Source organism: Musa acuminata, chromosome BXJ3-3 (assembly GCF_036884655.1).
Source record: "Musa acuminata AAA Group cultivar baxijiao chromosome BXJ3-3, Cavendish_Baxijiao_AAA, whole genome shotgun sequence".
NCBI classification, from domain to species: Eukaryota; Viridiplantae; Streptophyta; class Magnoliopsida; order Zingiberales; family Musaceae; genus Musa; species Musa acuminata.
In genome coordinates, this window is record NC_088351.1 from 20315040 (window position 1) to 20337024 (window position 21985).

Below are 21985 nucleotides of genomic sequence, written 5' to 3' on the forward strand. Positions count from 1 at the left end.
AAATGAAAAAGGTGTATCCTAGTCTTTTCATCGATAGAGGTACGATAAATTTAGAGGACTAAATTTTTCTTTTAAGGGGGGGAGAGTGTAACACCCCTCATTTCCGAATTTTCGTATAAATTTCTGGTGATAATGTAAGCATTTATTTTAAATTGACAAAAGAAATAGAGTATGAATCAGAGGTAACTCATTTGTAAGATTTGGGAGATCTGTTCAAAAAAAAAAAAAGAGAGAATCTGAGGACCTATATGTAAACCCTAAGGACCTAATCGTGAATATGATAAAAACAAGGACTAAACTGCAAAACGCACAAAATGACAAATTCCACCGTTTAAGCCTCTCTGCCTTCGTTCTTAAGGAAGCAGAGAAGGCAGCTCGTGGGTGATCAAAGAAAGAAAGAAAGAAAGAAGAAGAAGAAGAAGAAGAAGAAGAAGAGAAAAAAATTGGGGTTTTTAGGGTTCTTGCTTTAATCTTTTCACTTCGGGTCAAAATTCTCAAAGGCAAGTGTTCTAACCCCATCCTACAGAATTTTTAGTCTCTGTTTTTATGTTGATTCAAAATAAATTGAAGGATTTCTATTTAGAAATTGATATGTCTCTCTTTGGACATAGAACCATGGATTCTGAAGTTTTTTCGGTAAACTGACCCCTATACACTGTTTCAGCTATAAGTTTTAGTACAAAATGTGAATTCGGGTAGGAACTATTTTGTTTGAAATTAGACTCGTATATCTTCCTTTTGACACTGATTTTGTAGATTTTGGACACCGAACACTTACCCAAACATCTGTTTCAAATGAGCCTATAGACTCTGTAAAACAGGGTTCAAGATTTCTGACCTGTCGATACAAAAATGCCTATAACTCCCTGTTGAAAATTCTGATTTGTACCAAACGGATTTTATTTGAAACAAGATTTGAAAATATTTCTTTTAAAATATAGTTTGGAAATTTTGGAATTCAATTGCCTACCCTATTATCTGTTGAATCCGACCCTATAAATTCTGCAAAACAGTGATTGTGTTTTTGACCTTGTGTTACCAAATCAAAGGTAACTCCGTGTTGGGAGCCCTGTTTGATATGAAATTTGTTCCATCAGAATATAGATTGATATATGGTTCGACCATAGCTTTCTTATGGGTATTGGAGTATAATTTATATTCTGAAGTATTTGTTTGATGTGCCACTGGAATTCTGTCCGAAATCGAGCTTTGGTCGATTTCGCGTATTCTGTTACGTTCCTTTGGATATTTGAATTCGTCTAACCTTCTTATTGGAATTGAGCTAAATATGATTGTTTGGAATCCCTATACACTCTTGTTTCAATTTCATTCCAAATCTGAATACATTTGTGAGAGATTTGTTCTTTGTTTCGTATTGTCTCGAAAAGGCACATGCACGTTTTGTTATTCCGCATGTGCTTCCGATATATGCTACTTATTGTTAAAACTGCCCTCTTGTACTCTGGTGTGTGGGATTGTCTAGACCTTTGCCAGAAATGGTAAAGGCTATGCGCTTATTGCCCGCTATGTGGGGTCCCGCTATGTGGGATATTCTGGACCTTTGCTAGAAATGGTAAAGGGTATACGCTTATTGCCCGCTATGTGGGGTCCCGCTATGTGGGATATTCTGGACCTTTGTCAGAAATGGTAAAGGGTATGTGCTTAGAGCCTGCGATGCTCTGCCGGCCCCCTCTGACTTCACCTAGACGTGGGTGGATGGAGCTCCCAGACGTGGGAGACTTTTGTCAGGTGGTCATTCAGAAATGGATGAATCACATTCTGACTGAGATCCCACTACACCTTCTATATGTTTGATATGACATCCAGAGTTTTGGTGAGTTGTTTCTGTTCATGCTCTGGATAAGAATGATATGATTGCAACGTCAAGGACGACGTTTGAGCTTCTATACGATATTTGTTTTTGATATGCTCTGAAATGCTTCATTCACTGATGATTTTGCTTCGAAATGTTCCATATGCCGTTGATATGCTTCGGAACATTTTATATGCCATTGATAAGCTCCGATATATTTCCTTTGTTACTGATATGCTCCAATTACTCTATGCCCCATCTGTTAGGAACCAAATATGTAAGATTGAAAGGACAATTGTGTTTATGCTCCTAATGATATTATGTCTACGAAATCGTATATTCTGCCTTGTATTTTGAAATTGTATCTCTTTGGAAATTGTACTATTTTGATATGGATATGTTAGTCACTTGCTGAGCTCTTTATGCTCACCCCGTTTGTTGATAAAATTTTCAGGATAGCGTATCGCTTGCTTAAATGTTAAGATTGGGCTGAGGCGGTGGAAAGTTTAGAAGATTTTGGGCAGATCTTTGTTAGCATATGTGTATATATTGTATAAGATACTTTGCATCTTATGAAATGTGACGATAAATCTAAACGTGTGGATTTTGTGTAAGATAAAGGATCCCTCATGTATAGGATTTTGGAATGTTAAGTTAAATTTATGTAATGATATGATCTTATGGTAATCGTTGGTTTGGTGACTGCATAGACTTCCCCACTTGTGAATTTTATGTTGTGGTTATTATTTTGATGAGTTAAGTTCAGTTTGTTTGAATTATCGAGTGATGTGTGGGATGTTTATGAACTGCACAGGGTTATGAATTTGTAGACTATAGAGGTGAAATTTTTGATCTGAATGTTTTCTTAGTGACCTCAAATGTATGTTTGGATCCTGGGTTAGTTATGATGAAAATTTTAAATATTGTCGATATTTTGAGGGGCGTGACAAGATTAGTGGCCAAAGGTTTCAACCAAGAAGAAGGTATATCGATTACGAAGAAACCTTCGCTCCTATGGCTAGATTAGAAGCCATAAGGATGCTCCTTGCCTATTCTAGTAATAATAATTTTAAGTTGTTTCAAATGGATGTTAAAAGCGCTTTTCTTAATGGCTTTATTTCTGAGGAAGTTTATGTTGAACAACCTCTCGGATTTGAAAATAATAGCCTCCCTAATCATATATTTAAATTAACCAAAGCTCTTTATGGTTTAAAACAAGCCCCAAGGGCTTGGTATGATAGACTAAGTACTTTTCTTATTGAAAATAATTTCACAAAAGGCAAGGTCGATACTACATTGTTTATCAAGAATTTTGAAAATAATTTTCTCATTATTCAGATTTATGTTGATGATATTATCTTCGGTTCTACGAATAAATATCTTTGTGAATCTTTTGCTAAAACCATGAGTCTCGAATTTGAAATGAGTTTGATGAGAGAATTAACATTTTTCTTAGGCTTACAAATTAAGCAACTAAGCAATGACATCTTTATTAGTCAAACTAAATATGCTTAGAATCTGCTAAAAAGATTTAATATGGATAGCTCAAAAGCTATTAACACCCCTATGAGCACCTCCACTAAGTTAGAAGTTGATGAGAGTGGAGAAAGCTTCGATCAAAAAACTTATAGGGGTATGATAGGAAGTTTACTTTACCTTACTACAACTAGACCAGATATCATGTTCAGTGTAGGACTTTGTGCTAGGTTTCAATCAAATCCTAAGATATCTCATTTCAAAGCTGTTAAATGAATACTTAGATATCTTAAAGGTACCACAAATCTAAGATTATGGTATCCAAAATCTGAGAATTTTGAGTTAATTGCTTATGCTGATGCAGATTTTGCTGGGTGTAGACTAGATAGAAAAAGCACATCAGGAACATGTCAATTTTTGGGACATTCCCTTGTTTCCTGGTCATCTAAGAAACAAAACTCGGCTGCTCTATCAACAACCGAAGCTGAGTATATTGCAGCTAGTGCCTACTGTGCACAAGTTGTGTAGATGAAAGATACCTTAGAAGATTATAAAGTCCATCTTAAAAACATTCCCATTAAATGTGATAACACAAGTGCTAGTCATAGGTGCCCAACAAGCCAATCATGTAAGTGATGGCACGTGTGACTTGATACAGAATCTTTTTGCTTATTATATTTTGGCGTATATCACATTATAACTATTGCATAAATGCATATATATATTGTGATGTCCTTGGATTTGTGCAATGGGAATCGGATCGTGATGAAATCACGATAATGAGATCGATTCACCTTTAAACACATATCCTAAATAATCCCGGTCATAGGTTACTCGAGAGGGACATCGTGATAACCGGATAGACTGGTATGCTGTATACCCGTCCATATGATGGATGCAGCTGGTCTCATAGCTGCTCGTGTAGGGACACTAGGGATACAGTACAGGTGCTCATTGGAGAATGAGTTCACTGATTGATCCGCTTACGGAATGCTGGATGGTTGATGATGCCTTATTGTCAGACAACGATTCCGTAGTCCTAGTGGTGTATCTGGTCCTTAGACTTGAGACACCAAGGATGTCTTGTATGAGTGCTCCACTATTTGATACCAGACTTATAGGTTTGGTTGTCCCAGATCTAGTACAGCTGGTCATTGGGAGTGGTAGTCGACCTTACGAGGGCTATTGAGTGTCGATAGAGGAACACCTACTCTCGGCGTCATGAGAGGAATATTCCATGTGTTCTTGCTCAGACAAATCCCTGGCCAGGGTCATTCGGGTTGAGAGAGAAAGAGTTCTCCGGGAGAATCCGATTAGAGCGAGACTTGAGTAGAAACCGTATGGGTTTGACAGCACCATGCTCGATATACGGTCTCTGGGATATTAGATGAATGAGGGACTATAGGTACATGGTAACTGAGGACAGACAGGTCCAATGGATTGGATTCCCCTGTATCGTCTGGGGACTACGGCGTAGTGGCCTAGTACGTCCGTAGTCGATGAGTCGAGTGAATTATTACAGAGATAATAATTCACTGAGTTAGAAGGAGTTCTGACAGGTATGACTCACGGCTAGCTCGATATTGGGCCTAGAGGGTCACACAAATATGGTAGGCATTGCGATGAGTAGAGGTTCGGATATGAGATATCCGACGGAGCCCTTGTCTTATTGGATGCAAATCCAATACCCACTAGGGAAGGACCGATTAGGGTTTGACACGGGATCTCTATAAATAGGAGGGATTCACAGCCTCATAGGCTAGAGTCTTTGCTTGCCCTTCCTATTCTCCTGTCCCTCTCCACCTCAGAGTAGGCCTGGAGTTTTGAGGAGCGTCGTCGCAACCCTGCTGTTTGGATCACCGCTAGAGAGGCGGACGCTTGACCTCCTTCACCCTCTCCTAAGGATCTGCAAGGAAACAGGGATATACGATCTCCCTAGGTAACACAATCTCTATACGCAGTTTTGTGTTTTATGGATTTTTTGCGCACCAATCTTCGCATGACGACGAACATCTTTTTAGGAATCGGGGATTTTTGTTTTCTTGTTCTTCCGCTGCGCATATGATGTCGCCCCCCATGATTTCCCAACAGAGGTATCAGAGCCAGGTTGTTCATGCGAATGATTGGTTTTGAACTGTGTGTGTTGTGTTTAGGAAGAATATTGACGTCAAAATCGTTGACGCAAAAGCGAGGAGGGGCAGCAACAGTTGCTGCCCTCGATCTGCATGCTTGCAGCCACCTGCAGCGACAGTCGCAGCCACGCAGCACAACGCCGGCGCATCCGCATGCGTTGTGCCTGCAGTAGCCGGCCGGCGGTCTGCTTGCAGTAGGCTTGCTGCTGGCGGGGCTGGCAGCCCACGGGCAGAGGCGCCGTAGGGCAACGGCGCCTGCCGCCACTGCTCCCGCGGGCGAAACCCCCCCACAGGGGCGACCGCCCGGCGGTACAGAACCGTCTGCGAAGGCAACGGCGCCCGAAGGGGGCACCCACCCGTAGTGGCATCGCCGCCAGCGGGCGTGCCGCCTACAAGCGAGGGCAGTGCCCTCGCCCCGCCGCACAGGCCGCCGCCAGCAGGGTGGCGGCGGCGGCAGTAGCAAAGGATAGTATGGCATTAGGGTTTTCTGGGAAAAAGATAGTTTTACCCCTCCAAATTTAAGAAATTCTAGTTTCTGTCTTTTGTCCAAATTACGAAAATACCCCTATAAATTCAGAAATTCCCTACATGTCCCTGATTTCAGAAAATATTAATTAATTAAAAGGTTTAGTTGATTATTATTTTTATTATTATCTAGTAGTCCTACATGATGATGATTATTTATACATGTGATGTATGATGTGTGGACGGATGATCATGGACCGTGTGATGTGTGTACTTGTGATTATTATTATTGAGGTCTGCGAGCCTCCATTATATTTCTCGTTTATTGTCGGGCCTGCATGCCTATGATTAAGTTGTAATCACATGAGGAGGCGCAGCGGGAGCGTGGATGCGATAGCGGGACCCACGAGACGGACGATCGTGATGCATGGAGATGCATCAACATGTCGACGGAATCGACGAGGACGAGATGGACGATCACAGGGCATGGAGATGCACCGTTGCACACATAGATCTTGATGTGAGTGATTAGGCCTACTGGCTCGGGCCTAATCATATTAGGTTGTGGTCCATGATCATCTGGTGTGATTGCTTATACACATACTAGATAAGTATATATATTTGCATGCGATGTAGATATATATTAAATATGTATATGTGTGACATGTCATATTAGGAGACCAAATCTTAGAAACATCTCTCGATAATATTAAGTCGGTAAACGTGAGGCAATTAGATTGACCCACGTGGCCTTCCATCGTTATAAGTAGGAACCGATTCCCGATGTAGGTTGAGTTAGTCGAGTCCCTCGAGACTCACCTATATCGCGATTCGCTATCTTGCTTACGACATAGAGATGTCACCGGTGACCTGAGGGCATGGTATAATTGGTCGAGTCCCTCGAGGGTATATCATCAAATCAGACTCATCTTGTAACGAAGGTGTTGACTTAACCGAGCATCATGGTTGGTCGAGTCCCTCGAGGCCATGGTGATTCGGAGGCCGAACAGGACGGGAATCATAAGGAGTTGTGATCGGCAAGAGTTGCCTACCTTTTAGGCTTAGTGTGATTGGTCGAGTCCCTCGAGGTTACACTAAGACGCTGATTGGATCCTGATCCCCACTAGAAGTCTGCCGGAGACTTCCGTTTCACGTGCTGAGGGTGTCGCGTGACTCGTTAGTAAAATAGTGGGAGCATATTAAGATAGAAGTCCATATCTTGATAGTTTATTTCTTGCAAAATCTGTATGTTATTCATTTCTGCTACATCTTTATTTTCAGAAAATGTCGCTTTCAAATCCCTTACGTGGCATACTTGATGTCAACCGCCTCACTGGTCCAAATTATACGGATTGGCTCCGTAACTTGAGAATTGTTCTCACAGCGGAGAAAATCATGTACGTCCTTGATACAGTGATGCCTACGCCCGAAGAAGGGGCAAGCGAGGATGAGATCGCTCGCTACGTGAAGTACATTGATGACTCCACTCTTGCTCAGTGCTATATGTTGGGCTCTATGACTCCAGAGTTACAGAGACAACATGAAAAGATGGATGCCAGATCCATTCTCCTACATGTCCGCAAATTGTTTGAGGAACAGGGAAAGACTCAGCGATATGAGATATCCAAGAGCCTCTTCCGTACTAGGATGACTGAGGGGACACCGGTTCAGAACCATGTCCTAAAGATGATTGAGTGGATAGAGAAACTCATAAGTCTAGGAATGGTCCTAGAGGATAACTTGTGTGTGGACATTGTTCTTCAGTCCCTACCAGATTCCTTTTCACAGTTCATAATGAATTTTAATATGAACAAGCTTGAGGTGACTCTCCTAGAGCTCCTCAATATGTTGAGGGAAGTAGAGAGTACTATTAAGAAAGAGAAGCCAGTTCTCTACACTGGTGAGACTAGAAAGAAAAGGAAAGCAGAAAGGTCCCTTAAGAAGGGAAAGGGCAAGGGCAAACAAGGTAAAGCAAAGGTTGCTAAGAAAGACCCAGCAAAGGACAAAGGCCAGTGCTTCCACTATGGTAAAGATGGGCATTGGAAGATAAACTGCAAAGAGTACCTTGTAGAAAGGGCGAAACAAAAGCTTAATGAAGCTTCAGGTACATTCATGATCAGTCTCCATTTGTCAGACTCTTATGATAACACATGGGTATTGGATACCGGTAGTGCTTATCATATATGCAATTCGTTGCAGGTTCTGGCAAGGCCTAGGAGACTAGAGAGAGGCGAGATGGACCTCAAGATGGGTAATGGAGCAAAAGTTACTGTATTAGCTGTTGGCGAGGTCGCCCTACATCTGCCTAGTGGAGCTTTTATTGCATTAGATGCATGTTATTTTGTTCCTTCTATTATCAAAAACATTATCTCTATTTCATGTTTAACAGTTAGTGGATATAAATTTGTTTTTGAGAACAATGGTTGTTTGATATTATTAGATGATAAGATCATCACGAAAGGAACATTGCATAATGGTTTATTTATGTTAGACACCACTCCACATATCATGAATGTAAATGTGTCCAAAAGGAAACGAGATGAGTTGAACAGTGCATACCTGTGGCATTGTAGGCTAGGTCACATCCATGAAAGAAGGATTCAAAAGTTGCTAAATGATGGATATCTAGATCCATTCGACTATGTGTCATATGCAACTTGTGAGCCTTGCATTCGTGGAAAACTGACCAAATATCCATTTAGTATAACTGGAGAGAGAGCCAATGAGTTCTTGGAACTTATACATAGTGATGTATGTGGACCCATGTCAACTCATGCCATTGGAGGTTACTCCTATTTCATTACATTTACTGATGATTTCTCAAGGTATGGATATGTGTACTTAATGAAGTACAAGTCTGAGGCCTTTGAGAAATTCAGAGAGTATAAGAATGAGGTGGAGAACCAGACTGGAAAGAGTATCAAAACTCTTCGATCAGATCGAGGAGGTGAATACTTAAGTACAGAGTTTACTCAGTTCCTCAAGAACCATGGGATATTATCCCAATGGACACCTCCTTATACACCTCAGCTCATTGGTGTCTCTGAAAGGAGAAATCGTACATTATTAGATATGGTACGGTCCATGATGAGTTTCGCTGACCTACCCATCTCATTCTGGGGATATGCCCTAGAAATCGCAGCTTACCTTCTGAACAGAGTTCCAACTAAGTTGGTAGTGTCTACACCATATGTTATATGGAAAGGGAAGAAGCCTGATCTTAAGGTTGTTAAGATTTGGGGCTGCCCTGCCCATGTTAGAAGACACAACCCCGATAAGTTAGAATCAAGGATAGAGCGATGCAAATTTGTGGGATACCCCAAGGAAACTTGTGGGTATTATTTCTATCATCTCGAGGACCAAAAGGTCTTTGTAGCTAAGAGAGCAGTGTTCCTTGAGAAGGAACACATTCTTGACGGAGACAGTGGGAGAATGATAGAATTGAGCGAGGTTGGAGAACCAAGCTCAAGCACCACTCTACAGCCCGAGTATGTTCAGGTACCTAATACACAAGTATCAACTTTACGCAGGTCTGATAGAGTATCCCATCCTCCTGAGAGATATGTGGGACATATTAGAGTAGAGGATGTAGAGGATATTGATCCTCAGACCTACGAGGAGGCTATTATGAGTATAGACTCCGGGAAGTGGAAAGAAGCCATGAATTCTGAGATGGATTCTATGTACTCCAATAAGGTTTGGAACCTAGTTGATGCGCCCGAAGGTATTGTACCCATCGGTTGCAAGTGGATCTTTAAGAAAAAGATCGGAGTAGATGGAAAGGTAGAGACCTATAAAGCAAGGCTCGTGGCTAAGGGGTATCGTCAAAGGCAAGGTGTTGACTATGATGAAACTTTCTCACCCGTAGCAATACTAAAATCCATCAGAATTCTATTGGCTATTGCAGTACACTATGATTATGAGATCTGGCAGATGGATGTGAAAACAGCATTCCTCAACGGGAACCTCGAGGAGGAGGTGTATATGATGCAACCTGAGGGATTCGTGTCCAAGAACTGCCCAGATAAGGTGTGTAGGTTGCTTAGATCCATTTATGGACTAAAGCAAGCTTCCCGAAGTTGGAACATAAGATTTGATGAGGCAATCAGATCTTATGACTTCGTTAAGAACGAAGATGAGCCTTATGTATACAGAAAGGTAAGTGGGAGCGCTATCACCTTTTTGGTGTTATATGTGGATGACATCCTCATCATTGGGAATGACATAGGAATGCTATCCACAGTAAAGGCTTGGTTATCTAGACACTTCTCCATGAAGGACTTAGGGGAAGCATCCTATATTTTGGGGATTAGAATCAATAGAGATAGATCCAAGAGGATGCTTGGCTTGTCCCAGTCCAGGTACATAGAAACTATTGTCAAAAGGTTTGGCATGGAAAATTCCAAGAGAGGTCTCATACCGATGAGACATGGGATATCGCTTTCTACGAGTATGTCCCCAAAGACTCTAGAAGAAAGGGCGAACATGGATATGATACCTTATGCCTCAACAATAGGGTCTATCATGTATGTCATGCTATGTACTAGGCCTGATATAGCGCATGCTCTGAGTGTCACGAGCAAGTATCAGGTGGATCTAGGCTTGGAGCACTGGAAAGCAGTAAAGTGTATCCTTAAGTACTTGAGAAGGACTAAGGATCTTTTACTAGTATATGGAGGTAATAGCCTTAAGGTTGAAGGCTACACTGACTCAAGTTTTCAGTCTAATGTCGATGATAGCAAGTCGAATTCAGGGTATGTGTACACCTTGAATGGAGGAGCAGTGTGTTGGAAGAGTTCCAAGCAAGATACCATTGCTGACTCGACCACAGAGGCGGAGTACATTGCTGCATCAGATGCAGCAAAAGAGGGAGTCTGGGTGAAGATGTTCATCACAGATTTGGGAGTCGTTCCGAATAGCGAGAAGTCGACTTCCTTATATTGCGACAACTATGGGGCGATTACTCAAATAAGGGAACCTGAGTCTCATCAGAAGTGTTCTGAGGAGGTTCCAGCTTATCAGAGAGATCGTAACCCGAGGAGATGTAGCAGTGGAAAGAGTCCATCCGAAGATAACATTGCAGATCCACTGACAAAGCCGTTGTCTCATTTTGTCTTTGAGCGTCATAGGGGTCTGATGGGGATCTGACACATAGGTGATTGGCTTTAGGTTAAGTGGGAGATTGCTAGTCATAGGTGCCCAGCAAGCCAATCACGTGAGTGATGGCACGTGTGACTTGATACAGAATCTTTTTTATTATTATATTTTGGCGTATATCACTTTATAACTATTGCATAAATTCATATATATATATATATATATATTCTGATGTCCTTGGATTTGTGCAATAGGAATCGGATCGTGATGAGATCACGATAATGAGATCGATTCACCTTTAAACACATATCCTAAATAATCCCGGTCATAGGTTACTCGAGAGGGACATCGTGATAACCGGATAGACTAGTGTGCTGTATACCCGTCCATATGATGGATGCAGCTGGTCTCATAGCTGCTCATGTAGGGACACTAGGGATACAGTACAGGTGCTCATTGGAGAATGAGTTCACTGATTGATCCGCTTACGGAATGCTGGATGGTTGATGATGCCTTATTGTCAGACAGCGATTTCGTAGTCCTAGTGGTGTATCTGGTCCTTAGACTTGGGACACCAAGGATGTCCTGTACGAGTGCTCCACTCTTTGATACCAGACTTATAGGTTTGGCTGTCCCAGATCTAGTACAGCTGGTCATTGGGAGTGGTAGTCGACCTTACGAGGGCTATTGAGTGTCGACAGAGGATCATCCACTCTCGGCGTCATGAGAGGAATATCCCATGTGTTCTTGCTCAGACAAATCCTTGGCCAGGGTCATTCGGGTTGAGAGAGAAAGAGTTCTCCGGGAGAATCCGATTAGAGCGAGACTTGAGTAGAAACCATATGGGTCTGACAGCACCATGCTCGATATACGGTCTCTGGGATATTAGATGGATGAGGGACTATAGGTACATGGTAACTGAGGACAGATAGGTCCAATGGATTGGATTCCCCTGTATCGTCTGGGGACTACGGCGTAGTGGCCTAGTACGTCCGTAGTCGATGAATCGAGTGAATTATTACAGAGATAATAATTCACTGAGTTAGAAGGAGTTCTGACAGGTATGACTCACGGCCAGCTCGATATTGGGCCTAGAGGGTCACACACATATGGTAGGCATTGCGATGAGTAGAGGTTCGGATATGAGATATCCGACGGAGCCCTTGTCTTATTGGATGCAGATCCAATACCCACTAGGGAAGGACCCATTAGGGTTTGACACGGGATCTCTATAAATAGGAGGGATTCACAGCCTCATAGGCTAGAGTCTTTGCTTGCCCTTCCTATTCTCCTCTCCCTCTCCACCTCAGAGTAGGCCTGGAGTTTTGAGGAGCGTCGTCGCAACCCTGCTGTGTGGATCACCGCTAGAGAGGAGGACGCTTGACCTCCTTCACCCTCTCCTAAGGATCTGTAAGGAAATAGGGATATACGATCTCCCTAGGTAACACAATCTCTATACGCAGTTTTATGTTTTGCGGATTTTTTGCGCACCAATCTTCGCACGACGAAGAACATCTTTTTGGGAATCGGGGATTTTTGTTTTCTTGTTCTTCCGTTGCGCATATGATGTCGCCCCCCATGATTTCCCAACAATAAGTGCAATATGTTTAACAAAGAATCTCATTCAACACTCAAGAACAAAACATATTGATATTAGACATCACTTTATACGAGATCATATTACTAATCATGATGTAATCATAGAGTTCATAGATACTAAGCATTAACTAGCTGATATTTTTACAAAACCTCTAAGTGAAGAGCAATTTGATTTCATAAGAAGAGAATTAGGAATGTTGATGTGTCCGAATGCAAAAGCTTGTTAAAATTATTTGGACTTTATTGATTGAATGATCAAATCACTTAATTGCCATTACATGCCTAAAATAACATGCTGGAAATTAATACAAAAATTTCCATAACAATGAGCATGTCTTCATGATTGTATAGTCTTCTCCGATTGCATGGAAGTGTTAAATTAAATTTTCAGTTCCAATCGGATTTCATGAATACATTATTCTCTTTCGGACTTAATAAACATATGTCACATATAGTTTGATTCACATCATTGATTTTTGACAAATAGAATCATCTAGCAAATGCATATCTTTTAGACTTATCATGTGAAAAATATTCTCCTTGAGAAATAGATTTGATGATTCTCTCTTATAAAAGGAAGATATTTTTATGTGCAAGGATTTGATTCACATAAATATCCTGATCCTTGTAAAGCATGCCTTAATATCCTATTGATTTGAACTACACAAATAGCTTTCCTCCTTCATGCAAAAAGATAATAACAAATAAAAAGGAAGAAGTTTTCACTCTATGTAAATAATCTACATGTCATGTTTTTCTTGAGATGTTTGTATAATTTATATCCTATCACTCTATGTAGATAAATAACATGAACCTACTTATGGCATCGCACGTATATTTAAAAGTTGTTTATATCGTTCTCCTTTTTGTTGATGACAAAGGGGGAGAAATATATGAATTGATGCTATAAATGCCATATTATGTTGAAAGAAGCAGATATATGTGTATTGATGCTATGATTATGCCATGCTTGCATCATCAAAAATATATAAATTGATGATAACTATGATTGCCATATTTGCATTATGTCATGTTTGCTATGATTGCCATATTTGCATCATGTTAAGATATCAAGAACTTGCATCGTAATTTTACGTGTTGATATCTTACTATGTGATGAAATGCTATGATTGCTAAAACACTTGAAATGTGTGCATCATGTTAAGATATCAAAATCTTACTTCAAAATTTTACATATTGATATCTTACCATATGATGAATTACTACCATTACCATCATTCACTTTTGAAATTTGAAAATGGATGTCAAGTCTTGACATCATTTTCAGAGAGATACATTATGATGGGAATCATGATGGGAGTATTGATAAGGTTAAATGATTTTAACTTATCAATATGTCTCTTGAATTCAAAGGCTTTGAATTCAAGAATGACTTATCTCAATTATGGCACATAGATAGGGGGAGTTAAGGTTAACTCCGTTATTAATTGATTATCATCATCAAAAAGGGGGAGATTGTTTAATCTCGGATTTTGATGATGACGTCAATTGTCATTTGTTATCTAATCCATATGTTGAGATAAGTGTGCAGGATTAACTACGATGAAAGTAAGACATGCAGCAGGAGTTATGCCGGAGTCAAGACTATGATCACGTTAGAGGTTCGAGAATTCAACGGAAGTTCGGACGGTCGTCGGAGGTTCTACGGGAACAAATCCGAGAAGTCCAGGAGCTTGCCAAAGAAGCTCGTCGGAACTTGCCAAGTGGATCATCGCAAGTCTAGGAGTTTGCCGGAAGTCCGCAGGAGCATCACCGAGGGTTCATCGGACGATCGACGGAAGCTCGCCAGAAGCTCGCTGAAAGAAGCAATCGACGCACCGGAGCAAGTTGCAGTAAATGTCTTAAGAAATTCGTAGTTAGCATGATGATTAAGTTAGAAATGGGAGGTGATCCCATTAACTTAATCTTGGGGCAATTGGGCCCTTGACAGACCCAAATTGGGCCGAAGGGATCAGCCTATTCGGACCCAGATTTCTTGGCCAGAGGTGGCACCGCCCAGGGCTCAGTCTCCGAGCTCTGACTGGGTGGTGCATCCGCCTCTGACTGAGGTGGAACCACCTGAGCTCGGTCTCCGAGCTCTGGCAGGAGGTGCAACCGCCCTTGACAGGAGGTGGCACCGCCCATAGGCTCAGTCTTCGAGCTCTGCCAGGCGGTGCAACCGCCAGACCCCGGAATTCCGGGAATTGACAGTTTTGAGCTCAGAATTCAAAATGGGTTGGAGCCTATAAATACCCCACCCTTTCAGCAATGAAAGGGTAACAAAAACACACCGAAATCCTGATCTTATTCTATGATTTTTAGAGCTCAAAAGTGTTGTAAAGGCCAAAAGTTCTTCTCCCTCTTTTCTTCCAAGTTCTGATCTTTCAAGAGAGGAGAGAAAATTCTGTAAGGGTTGTCTCCTAAGCCCGTCAAAAAGAGTGAAACTGTAAAAGGGTGGTTGGCCTTCGCCTATTGAAGGAAGGCCTCTAGTGGACGTCGGTGACCTCGTCGGTGGAGGAAGCCAGAAGTAGATGTAGGTCAAGATTGACCGAACCACTCTAAAATTGTAGTGCTCTTTGGTTTGCATTTACTTTGAGCATATTATCTTTACTGCAAACCTCCTCAATAGTTTACTGCCTTCTACGTATTTACGATCGTGTTTCAAAGTTCAGTATTTTTCGAATCGGTGTTTAGACGTAAATCAATTTTATCGTACGAACATCATATTTCAATTTGCCCTTACATTCTTATTTCCATCATAATTGCAAACTACCTTTATAGATTCACTTTAACTGCATCTCGCTTGATCACAAGTTAAAGTGATTTATGAATTGGGTTTTCTATCGAAATTGCTTTTATCGTACGAACGTAGTTTTAATTGTCAAAAGTTTTCCACTGTACTAATTCACCACCCCCCCCCCCCCCTCTTAGTGCTCCTGATCCTAACAGACAGCCTATCGGCATCACGCCCACGGGCAAAGTCCCCGCGAGGGCAGCGGCGCTTGCGATCACTACGTGTAGTAAGGGCGCCCTCCCGACGGGGCAACACCGCCCACGGAGGTGACAATACCCGTAGGGGCACCCGCCCACGGGGGGGCCACCTACAAGGGCAGCGGCCCCGCACCCCCTCCCCCCCCCGCCCGAACCCCCCTAACCCACCGTACAAGGTATTGCCAGTAGGGTGGCAGTGGCAATGAAGTAGGGAGAAGAGAAGGGTTTTGGGTTTTGGGCGAAAAGATAATTTTGCCCCTATGAATTTAAGAAATTCAGTTCTGTATTTTTGTCTAAATTACCAAAATACCCTCATAATTTAGAAAATTCCCTATATGTCCCTAATTTCAAAAAATATTAATTAATTAAAAAGTTTAATTTATTATTATTATTATTATTATTATTATTATTATTATTATTATTATTATTATTATTATTATTATTTAGTTATCCTACATAATGATGATATGTACATGTAATATATGATATATGGACAAATGATCATGGACCGTGCAATATGTGTGTACTTGTGATTATTATTATTGGGGCCTGCGAGTTTTCATTTTATTTCTTATTTTTTTCAGGCCTGCATACCTATTATTAAGTTATAATCACACGAGGAGGCATAGTGGGAGTGTAGAAGAGATAGCGGAACCCACAATGCTGAGACAGATGATCACAATGCATGGAGATGATAGAACGGTCGGTCATCGGAAGTGGTAGCCAACCTTACGAGGACTATTGAGTGTCGATAGAGGATCATCCACTCTCGGTGTCATAAGAGGAATGTCCCATGTGTTCTTGCTCAGACAAAATTCTTGGCCAGGGTCATTCAGATTGAGATAGAAAGAGTTCTCCGGTAGAATCCGATTTGAGTGAGACTCGAGCAAAAAGCATATGGGTCTGATAGCACCATACCCGATATATGGTCTCTTAGATATTAGATAGATGAGGGACTATAGGTACATGATAACTGAGGGTAAATAAGTCCAAAAGATTGGATTCCCCTATATCGTTTGAGGACTACGGCGTAGTGGCATAGTATATCCGTAGTCAATGAGTCAAGTGAATTATTATGGTGATAATAATTCACTAAGCCAGAGGGAGTTCTAACAGGTATGACTCACGACTAACTCGATATTGGGCCTAGAAGGTCACACACATATAGTAGGCATTGCAATGAGTAGAGGTTCGGATATGAGAAATCCGCCGGAGCTCCTATCTTATTAGATATCCAATAAGCCCCTGAATTATTGGATCCTATGGATGAGATCCAATAAAAGCCAATGAGAGATTATTGAATAGAGATCCATAAATCTAAGAGGCTTAGGTAGTTGGATGGAGATCCAATACTAGGATCCATTAGGGTTAAGTTGACAAAGGACCTCTATAAATAGGAGGAAACTAATGGTTCATAGGCTAGAGCCTTTTTAGGTTGCCTCTCCTATTCTCCTCCCCTTCTCCTACTCAGATAGCAGGCTTGGAGTTTTGAAAAGCATCGTTACAGCCCTATTGTGTGGATCACCGTTAGAGAGGAGGACACTTGACCTCATTCACTCTCGCCTAGAGATTTGTAGGGATTCAAGGATATATGATCTCCCTAGGTAACACAATCTTTAATATATGCAGTTTTAAGTTTTGTAGTATATGTGCACCAATCTTCATATGATGGCGAACACATCTTTTGAGAAATTAAGGATTTTATTTTTTATGTTCTTCCGCTATGCATGTAATGTCACCCCCAAGATTTTCCTATAGTCTTCACAACCACTATCATGCGGATCACTACTAGAAAGGAGGATAATTAACCTTCTTCAGCCTCTCCCATATATCTACAGGAATTTAGGGATATACAATCTCCCTAGGTAACATAATCTATCTTGTATGCGTAGTTTTTCAGTTTCACAGGTTTTTACGTACCAATCTTTGCATGATGATGAAACTTTATTTTCTGTAGGAAATTTTAGGATTTTATTTTCTATTCTTCCTCTACACATGTGATATCACCTCAGATTACCCAACATGAATTTCATCCAACTACCCAAGTCTTTAAGATTAGTGAATTTCTAACCAATAAACTCTCATTGGCTCTTATTGGATCTTATGGATAAGATCCAATAATTCATGGGCTTATTGGATATCCAATAAGATATGGACTCTAACGGATATCTCATATCTGAACCTCTACTTATCGCAATACCTACCCTATATGTGTGACCCTCAAGGCCCAATATCTAGTTGGCTATGAGTCATATCTATTAGAACTCCTTCTAACTCAATGAATTATTATCTCCATAATAATTTACTCGACTCATCGACTACGAATGTACTAGGCCACTATGTTATAGTCCCTAGACAATAAAGGGAAATCCAATCCATTAGACTTATTTGTCCTCAATTACCATATATCTATAGTCCCTCATCCATCTAATATCCAAAAGACCATATACCGGGCATGATGTTGTTAGACTCATATGGTTTCTACTCAAGTCTCACTCTAATCGAATTCTCTTGGAGAACTCTTTCACTCTCAGTCCAAATGACCCGGGTAAGGGATTTGCCCGAGTTAGAACAAATAGGATTTGAGAGTGGATCATCCTCTATCGACACTCAATTACTCTCATAAGGTTGGCTACCACTCCCGATGACTGATTGTGCTAGATCATGAACTTTCAAACTAATAAGTTATCAAAGAGTAGAGTGCTCATACAGGAACATCCTTAATGTTTCAAATCTAAGGACCAGATACATAATTGGGAAGACAGTGTTATTGTCTGACAATAAGGTATAATCAACCATTGAACATTCTGTGAGTAAATTAATTAGTGAACTCATTCTCCAATGAGCACTTAAAATGTATCCCTAAAATCCCCACAAGAGCAGCTATGAGACTAGATGCCTCCTTCATATAGATGGGTATACAACACACTAGTTTATATGATTATCACGATATCCCTCTCGAGTAACCTACGATCGGGATTATTTAGGGTTTATGTTTAAAGATGAATCAGTCTCATTATCATTATTTCATCACGATCTGATTCTCATTGTACAAAACATATATGCAACATGCAAGATAAAGTGAGAAAATATCAATAAATAATAATAAATAAATAATGTGTATTTTGTCACACATGCCTTCACTCACGTGATTGGTTTGTAGGGCACCTATGACTAGCAATCTCTCACTTGACATGAAGCCAATTACCTATGTGGCTGATCCCCATCAAACCCCAGTGAAGGTCAAAGACAATATGAGACAATGGCTTCGTTAGTGGATCTACGAATTATCTTCGAATGGAACTCTTTCCACTACTTTTTGTTAGGACTCCAGCTAAGAGAGTCCTAATTGAGTTTCATTGAAAGGGGCATTCATGTAAAACATACCTAGCCAACCCCTATTAAAGAGATGAAGAGGTTGGCTAAGGTTAGGATTAGTTTGGAGGTCACTTCTTATAGAAGCATTAGGAGTTGATTAGAAGTAGGAGTCTTGAGTAGGAGTCCTATTAGGAGTTGGTTAGAAGTATGAGTCTTGAGTAGGCATCCTATTAAGAGTTGGGGTTTAGAAGCCCTATAAATAGTGATGTATTCATCCTATTTTTTCAATGAATAGATGAATCTTTTTAGCAGCCTTTGAGTAGCAACCTAGAGGAAGGAACCCCTATAGAGTTCCAAGGAGGCCGATCCCCTAAAGAGATCATCCCTAAGTTTAGAATCTGCAAGGGCTCTAACACTTGGTATCAGAGCAGCGTTCTTGGCATCTCGTTGCCCTTCCATAGCCCTCCACAGCCACCCAAAACATTTCCCACAATTGCTTAAAAGATCGTCATCAAATTCCGTCATCATCTCCGCCACCACGGATCATCCTTTTGTCTCCCCGTAAATTGCAATAGGTTCTAGTTTCCTACCTTACTGCTACTGCAATTTAGTTATCCTTATTCAAAAATCCAAAAACAATTTATTCCTATATTGCTGCATAAACATTTTGTCGTAAAGTTTTCATCTCTATGACGAAAGATGCATTGCAGAATTCCAACCACATTGCACAGTTTGTTTGATCTTGCTATTGAATCTCAGTTTTTTATCATGAAAAAATTTGATGAGTTTGTGATCTAGTCTATGTTTTGAGTAATGCAGGACCAGCTTCGATCAAGGAGAGGCAAATTAATTAAAGCAGGAGAAATCAGACATTGGGCCGGAGTGAACATGTCAAAAGATTGGACGTCAGCCGGAGGATCGGTCGACCTGTCGGTAGAAGGCTTGTGCCATGAATTCGGGTATCGGGCAGAAGGATCAGACATTGCGCTAAGGAGATTGGAAGTTGCAAGAGTCAACATGCCGATTGGCCAATACGCCGAAGGAGACGACGTTGCGCCGAAGGATCGGACGAGCGTCGGATGAACCAATGACATGCTAGACAAAATATTCATGCTTTATAATCATTTATCTAAGATTGAAGTAGTTTAGTGGGCTAATTGAGTTAACTTTTGATGTAATCATGCTAACTCAATTAGCGGCCAATTGGACCTTACTTGGGACTGATTTTGTCTCATTGGGAGGCTCATTCAGTGACCCAAAAGTTGGGTCAGGCGGTGGAACCGCCTATGAGTTAGAAAACTCAAAAAACTCGATCTTAGAGGTTGTCAGGTGTTGGTACTACCAGATTGGGCAGTGGTACCGCCTAGTGACAGTGTGTCAGGTGGTGGTACCACCCAGTGTCAAGCTACAAGCGGTGGTACCTCCCATACTCTAAAATCTCATGAATTTAAATTTTGGCTCCAAGTTTTGAAGCCATTTGGGATCTATAAATACTCGAGCTATTCCTACATTAAGTAATAAGAAAAGTGAACAAAAACTCTATGTTTCTAAAGTTGAAAATCCTTGTAAAGCATAGAGTCCCTCCTCTTAAAGTTTAGAGACCATTCTAAGGGAGAGTCTGAGGGAAGTTCAGGGAAGTCCTCTCCTGAACCTGTCAAAAGGAGAATCGAGTTGTAAGGGTAATTGATCTTTATCCATTGAAAGAAGATCATTAGTGGATGCTGGTGGCCTCGACGGACTAGGAATTAGTGGAGTGGATGTAGGTTACGATGACCTAACTACTATAAAACTTAGTTTGCATTTTCATTCTTGCAATTTATCTCTACTGCAAACTGCCTTACTGCTTTCACTATGCTTAAGAACGAGATATGAAATTATCTATTCGATATTGGTTTTATCGAATGAAGAATTTTTTAAACCGATGATTTTATCCACTACACTAATTCACCCGCTCTTGATCCTAACACTTGTTACTGTGTTTTTTCTGTCCAAATCTCTACAAAATTTTTACAATAGCTTTGACACTTCCTAGCAGGAGATTTTTCTTTGGTTTTGTCAAAAAATCTCAATATAAACTAATGATCTTTTACGTCTAAACTGCTACACTTTAGACGTAAAAATCTACTATAGTACCTTTCCATGATCCTTAATTTTTTTGAACCTTCCACCACCCCATACCATTAACCCATCAATAGAAAAAAGATGGAGACATCTTTGATCTATAGGCATATGCTATGGCTTCTCAAGATCCAATTGATGCTAAATTTGAAGCATTGGAATCTCGGATTGAATCGTGGCTTGAATTACGCTTGAAGGACAAATTGCGTGCTTTGTTTGTAGAATTTAGAATTGGACAACCACCGAGTCCAACTAAATTTCAGTGAGGAGAGAGTTCAAAGAGGCCTCTAGAGAAGGAGGGATAGCCCTCGGACATACTTCAGCCATGCTTGAGGGAGGACTTCCCGTGATGGGAAGAAGGAGACTCGATGGGGTGGATTTCTGATAACACCCCAGAGGAATTTTATGTAGATTGATCTTGGAGGGGCATCAACTCTTGGAATGTTATTGGGGTTCCACCCTCCTAGAAGTCGGCCAAATGGCTACAATTATTGATGAATCTTATTCTCAAAAAGATGGAGGCTACATACTTATATAGGGCTCCAAACCCTAGCCCTTGGGGCAGCTTCCTAAGTGAGTTACCCCTTTTGCCCTCAACCCTAACCAACCAGCCATGTAAAAGGGGGCGATGTCTACGAAGCCCAAAGGCCCAAATATAAACCCTAGCCACTCTTCTTTATAGGATAGAGGTGGCTAGGTGGGGTTTATTACAATCTCATAGGGTTTTATTAGCTACTTCTTAGTTGAGTAGGACCCAACCCTGCTAGAGTCCTATCAAGCCCGCCATCTCCAAATCAGCCTTATTCTCAATGTTGAGGTTCCATGAACTCAGGGAACCGGGCCTTCAGCTCCTCATATGATTCCCATGTGGCGTCTTCAAGTGGAAAAGTATTCCAATGCACTAATACTTCATGATCCTGCGGTCGAGGATGGCTTGTGGTTGGGCTTGAATATCTCCATCCTCAGTGGTGTTGGG